The sequence below is a fragment of the Arachis ipaensis genome, chromosome B08 (assembly GCF_000816755.2).
Source record: "Arachis ipaensis cultivar K30076 chromosome B08, Araip1.1, whole genome shotgun sequence".
Classification (NCBI taxonomy): domain Eukaryota; kingdom Viridiplantae; phylum Streptophyta; class Magnoliopsida; order Fabales; family Fabaceae; genus Arachis; species Arachis ipaensis.
This window is the reverse complement of record NC_029792.2, coordinates 101731382-101737445: the sequence shown is the minus strand read 5'-3', so window position 1 is coordinate 101737445 and position 6064 is coordinate 101731382.

Below are 6064 nucleotides of genomic sequence, written 5' to 3'. Positions count from 1 at the left end.
ACAAGGTTGTCCACCATGTCTTTCAGCTGGGTATGCACTGTAGAATGGTCTTTGTCCAGGATATCTCGGAGGGTGTTGCTGCCAAAAGGGTTGATTAGATCCTCTTGGTTCTATCCATCCTTGATTGGTCTGACCTTGATGCACATTCCTACTGTAACTTCTATTTCCTTTAACAATATTAGAACCAAACTCAAAGCGAGAGGGGTGAGAGTTTATAGTAGCAAATAAAGATAAAAAGGAAAAACAAAAATAAATAAGCAAGCAAAAGAAAAATATTTACAATAACCAATAATAAGGCACACGTCAGCAGTTCCCCGGCAACGGCGCCATTTTGACGTCGGGATTTTTACCAGTAAAGAGATTCATAGAAACAGTTGCGTTGTAGATATAGTCTCTAAACCGACAAAAATCCCTTCGTACAAACGTTTTGGGTGTCACAAGTAACAAACCCCTTAAAAATTGTTAACCGAGTATTCAAACCTCGGGTCGTCTTCTCAAGGAACTGCAAGGAAGTATGTTCTTATTATTGGCTATAAAGGTTGTAATCGGGGTTTAGAAGGTGAGAAGCAAGTGATTTGAATGACAAGTAAAGTAAATGGCAATTGAAATAAATAAATACTGTAAAGCAAACTTTTGGCAAGGTAAGAGAAATCGGAAGTCCAACTTAATTATCTCTCTCAACAATAATGAAAGTTGAATCTAAATTCCACTTGGTCAACCTTTACTAGGGCAAAGGAAAGTCAGGGGACTAATTAAATTGACCTTTGAATCCTATTTATTTCCTAAGAAAAGGTTGGGATTGTTTAAGTTCAGCTCAATTAGCAAGATAACGATTATCAATTTTGTTGAGTTTAATAACTGTTGAGTTACTAAATTCCTAACCAGAACCAAAAGGGGGAAAAGTAAAATAGCTGGAATAATAAAAATATCCTTAGGAAGCAATGGTGACTTAAATCAAAGAGAACAATCATATACTGAAAATACCTCAATTATCATTAATTCAAATAACTGTCTGTAACATGGAATAATTCGTAAATCAAATTATAATAATCAATTCAAATATTGGAATAAATAAATAAAAGTAAAACCAAAATAAAAGAACATTAAAACCTGGATCCAGAGTTACTCCCAAAACAAGAAAAAGTCCTAAATCCTAAGAGAGAGAGAGAGAATCTCTCTCTAAACTAAATCTAAATCATGAAAACTAGAAATTGGCGAGCTCCCCTTTGAATGGATGCATTCCTCCACTTTATAACCTCTGGTCTATGCTGTCTGTACTTGGATCTGGGCCAAAAAGGGCTTCAGAATTCGCTGGGGGCGTATTCTGTAATTTCTGGTGTGTGGCCTCTGTCACGCGTCCGCATGGGTCACGCGGTCGCGTCATTTGGAGCTTTTCCTTTCCACGCGGTCGCGTCAGTCATGCGACCGCGTCATGTGCATTCTGCTTAAGGCGCGCAATTGCGTCAGTCATGCGGCCGCGTCGCTGCTGATTCGTCCTTGGCACGCGATCGCGTCATCCATGCGATCGCGTGAATACCAGTTTCCTTCAAAGCTCCGTTTTGCTTTCTCCTTCCATTTTTGTATGTTTCCTTTTCCATCCTTTAAGTCATTCTGCCTTAGAAAATCTGAAACTACTCAACACACTAATCACGGCATCGAATGGAAATAAAGGTAATTAAAATAATTAATTTTTAAAACTTAGGAAACATGTTTTTCACAATATGACATAATAAGGAAGGGAAGGTAAAACCATGCAATTAATGCGAATAAGTAGGTAAAGAGTTGAATAAATCACTCTAATTAAGCACAAAAGAACTCATGAAATATGGGTTTATCAGCCCCCCACTGCGACCAACCTCAGCCGCCGTCTCCCACCACCACAGCCCTCACAACCCAAACCCCAACCTCCACCCCGCCCCTGCTCCACCACCGCGCCGCCGTGCTCCCTCCCAGCGCTGCCGCGTCACCACCACCATCTCTTTGCCCTTACCTCTGTTCATACACATACCAGGTTCTGCCGAACACCGATTTCTCTAGTTAGTTGCATATTTTTCAGATTCTGTTCAATTTAGGATAGTTAGAGATGCATGTTTGTAGTGGATTCTAGGTGGTTAGGTAGCTAGGATGTGGTTAGTGGATTTAGGCCTGATAATTGCGCCGTTCTTGCTACTTGTTGTATCTATTTCGCAATTTTGATTTTGCTGTGATGATCATATTGTTCATATATTGTTCTTCCATGTTTCTTGCTGTTGTTACACTGCTCTTTCATGTTCATGTTATTTGTGTCTATTTGCAGCTTTATTTAAATTTATATGAACTGATTTTTCCTGCTGTTTATCACCCGGGAACATCTAATTTTAGCCGGAATGCTGCCCAATTTTCTGCAAATTGTTTCATTTTCATTCATATATTGGTTTTGGCAATTTTGCATTTTGCATTACTTAGCTATAACCAAACCAATTCATGAATGCACGGGCTCGCATTCTTATTCCTTTCGATTCCCTAGTTAATAACTTGCATTATTGATGATTTCATTTTAATTTTAGCTACTCCGGTATCTATATGAATTATCATCAATAACTTGATATCCTTGCTTGACTATGAGTTGATTATTCTTTAAACTTGTGAAATTTATTGTTAACTAGGAAACCATTATCATGCCCCCTACTTTAACTTCCTTTTTAACTCACTGCTTTCACTTTCTAACTTCCTTTTCACCTATTACCCACTGTTAACTTTCTAACTTCTCTTTTTGCTTTTTAACTAACTAATTTAACTTTCTAACTCAAGGCATGATTATTGTTTTTCCTAATTAACATGTATTATACTTATAATATATTTTGGAGTGTGATTTTTCATCTCAGATTTTTAACTCAAATACAGTCCATAATGCACATATATTTAACTCATTTCATGCTTCTCTTACTCTTTTGCCACTATGTGCTTATATTGCTATTATTCTATTTGCCTACTTGTTTTTCTGCTTTTGTTCTTCAATTATATCCTGGAATTTCTGCTTTTCAGGATGTCTGACCCTCAGCGCAAAGGAAAGGGCAAAGAAACCACTGGCAAAAGGAAAAGAGGCGAATCCTCTATGTCCATCCTCGATATTTTGCATGATGACTCCTGGCGGGAAAAGCACTTTACCCCCGCAGGAGAAGGCTGACCAGCTCCTTACTGCCACAGATCCAGTTAAATTTGCAAACAGATACTGTGAGTTAAAGTATCCAGTGTTTGCCACTTCTAGGAACCTGTACCTGGAAAGAACTCTAAAAATTCCAGAAGAACTACAGCAGTACACCTCCGAACAGATAAAACAGTGAGGCTGGTTCTTCTTGGAAAGAAACTTGACAGAGGTCAATGCTTCCTGGGTCAGAGAATTTTACTATAACTATTTCAAGACTTCCCTGGATGCAGTGCACCTCAGAGGAAAACAGATTTTGGTCACTGAGGAAGCTATTGAGGACATCCTCCACCTTCAGCCTAAGTCAGATCAGCCTGACGGTTACCAAAAGGCTGAAGAGGATATGAGATTTATGAGATTTGACTGGGATGCTGTCAAGCAGAGAATAGCCCTTGATCCTACTGTCCCTTGGGTCATGGGAAAGAATACAGCAATGCCTAAGGGAATCAAGCTGATTTACCTGAATGATGAGGCTCGGCTCTCGCACCAGATTCTGAGCAACTAAGTGATGCCGAGCATTCATGAGACAGAGCTGCCCGCTGCTATGATCACCCTCATCTGGTGTGTGATCGAGGGTAAGACCTGTATCTTTCACGTTTCATCAAGCATTACATGGCCAGGGTCCATGTCAGAGGCACTATCCCTTTCCTTTATCTGATCACCCAGCTAGGCCTCCGAGCTTACGTGCCTTCGGAGCTGGCCGATGCGAAGCCAACTGCTGCAGATTGCAAGAAGATCATCCCGCACAGCAGGAAGTTTCAGGATTTAGGCTATAGACCCCCATTCCTCACCGCTTGTGCTGAGGCAGTCACATCTTTAGCTACCCCATCTGCCTCCCCTGCTGCACCAGCCTCATCCACTGCACATCCACCTGCTCCTGAGCCCATTTATTATTTGGTGCATCAACTCTTTGCCTGCCTAGATCATATGGAGCATCGCAACAAGCGGCGCTATGAGCACCTTAAGTTGATGATCCGTTCCGGCAGCGACATCCCCTCCGAGCCTGACACCCCTTCCGATACATCTGAGGCGGAGGCGAGCGACCATGAGGCGGAGACACATGCCCAGGCTGAGCAGGCAGGACCAAAGCAGGCTGTGCCACAGCATGAAGAGTCACACCAGATCCAGGCCGCAGACCCAGAGATTCCTCTACAGTCAGAACCTCCACTGCAGCAGACCGATCCTCCTACACTTATCCAGCCTACAGATATTCAGCCTACCACAGAGACACCAGCAGCACATCCTTCCGGTGATGACACTTCTTCACACCCAGCTTGAGTGAGCATCGAGGACGATGCTATATTTTAAGTGTGGGGAGGTCGCCATTCCTGGCGTATCTTTTTGGTGAACCACTACAGACTCTTCTATCTTATTTTGTTTATTTTTCTGTATATATAGCATTACATGTTAGTTAGTTAACAATATTTCATCAAGGAGGAACACTAAGATTTTAAAAGCCACCCTAATATTTACATTGAGTTAAATGGAAACTCTTGATTCCTACTTGCATGACATATATAACTGATATATGATTTTTGAGCTGGAGAACACACAGCCTGTGAATTTTGAGCTTAATTGTATGGTTACATTCAAACCACAAATTTCATTCCTGTGTGTTTTGCCCTTCTTTTTCATTCTGGTGTTCTTTACTTTGTTTTAATCTATATATCCAATATAGAATATAGATACATACCAAGAGATGATTGAGGCCATCATTTGAATTTTTCCTTATTTATCCCAATTTAGCCTACCTTTTACATCACCCTTGTTAGCCCCCTTGAGCTTTTTAATCCCCTCTTGTTTTATAACCACATTACTAGCCTTAAGTAGAAAAACAAAATAAAAATCCCAAGTTGAATCCTTGGTTAGCTTAAGATAGATATTGTGTACAATTTAAGTGTGGGGAATTTTATGGGAACATGGGATGATAGAAACAAAGTAGGGATTTAAAATGAATAAGTTATTTCAGAAATTTGGGAAGCATGCTCATGTGAAGTCAAAATAATTAAATTACCATGCTCATGCAAGTTTGTGAATTACTTTTACCCATCCCAATTGTAAAAGTGCTTTAACATTATCTAGGGTTTGGCTATGCATATATGATTCCTTGAGGATATGAATTAATTTAACCACATGTAAGCTTTATATACAAGTGAATAATAACTAGAATTGCATGACTCGTTTAGGTAGTTTGCATTTAGAATAGAATGCATTGCATGAGACTCCACCATTCTAACGTTACCCTTTCTCTTGGATTTAGCATGAGGACATGCTATTGTTTAAGTGTGGGAAGGTTGATAAACCAATATTTTATGATGTATTTTGTGCTCAATTTAAGTGATTTATTCAATCCTTCACCCACTTATTCATGTAAATTGCAAGGTTTTACTTTCCCTTCCTTATTATGTGATGTATGTAAAAAACATGTTTCCTATGCTTTAAAAACATTAATTTTAATTACCCTTTATTACCATTCGATGCCGTGATTTGTGCGTTAAGTATTTTTAGATCTCCTAAGGCAGGAATGGCTTAGAGGACAAAAAGGAAACATACAAAAATGGAAGGAAAGCACAAAAAGGGAGTTTTGAAGAAAAGGGCAGCGACGCGAACGCATGGACGACACGGCCGCGTGCCCAGCGCGAAAAGGCAGAGACGCGAACGCGTGACTGACGCGGACGCGTGCCTTGAGCAGAACGCAAATGACGCGTATGCGTGACCGAAGCGAACGCGTGACAAGAAAAACTCCCAGATGACGCGACCGCGTGACCAACGCAGACGCGTGACAGACGCCACATGCAGAAACTGCAGAAAATGCCCCCAGCGATTTTTGAAACCCTTTTGGCCAAGATCCAAGTCCAGAAAACACATATTAGAGGTTAT